Consider the following 514-nt stretch of genomic DNA (forward strand, 5'->3'; position numbering starts at 1 on the left):
TATTACACACACACACGTACACTAATGATGATAGAAACAGAACGTCAACCATTCCGACTCATTTAACGTCCTTTCTTATATTAATTCCCCCACCCCACCGGCCGCAAACCAGAATCAGGTTAACCAATTAGTATGGGAAATACTCATAATTAGGGGAAAAAATCTTACGAAACATTTACAGTAAGTGATCCATTTACTGCCTCCCCATAATTAGAGGCCCTTTTATGATTTTAAATTTCCTGCTCACCGAACACGTGTTTCTTTCCTTTCCGTGATTGACCTTTTGGGAAAACTGGCGCTTCCGGTAATTATTCACAAGGTGTATCTCGCTTTCAGGAGGATGGCAATAGATGGAGTGTGCAGATATTGTTATGAACTTGCATAAAGGAACCCCCGTATGGCAAAATCATGCAACTTTTCATGTCACGGGAGTTTGAAGTTACATTGGCTCTCATCAGTGAAGCACGATTTGCATGGCAGTTATGATTCATACGTTTCCCGCCGCGGACATAAA

The sequence above is a fragment of the Penaeus monodon genome, chromosome 30, assembly GCF_015228065.2.
Source record: "Penaeus monodon isolate SGIC_2016 chromosome 30, NSTDA_Pmon_1, whole genome shotgun sequence".
Classification (NCBI taxonomy): domain Eukaryota; kingdom Metazoa; phylum Arthropoda; class Malacostraca; order Decapoda; family Penaeidae; genus Penaeus; species Penaeus monodon.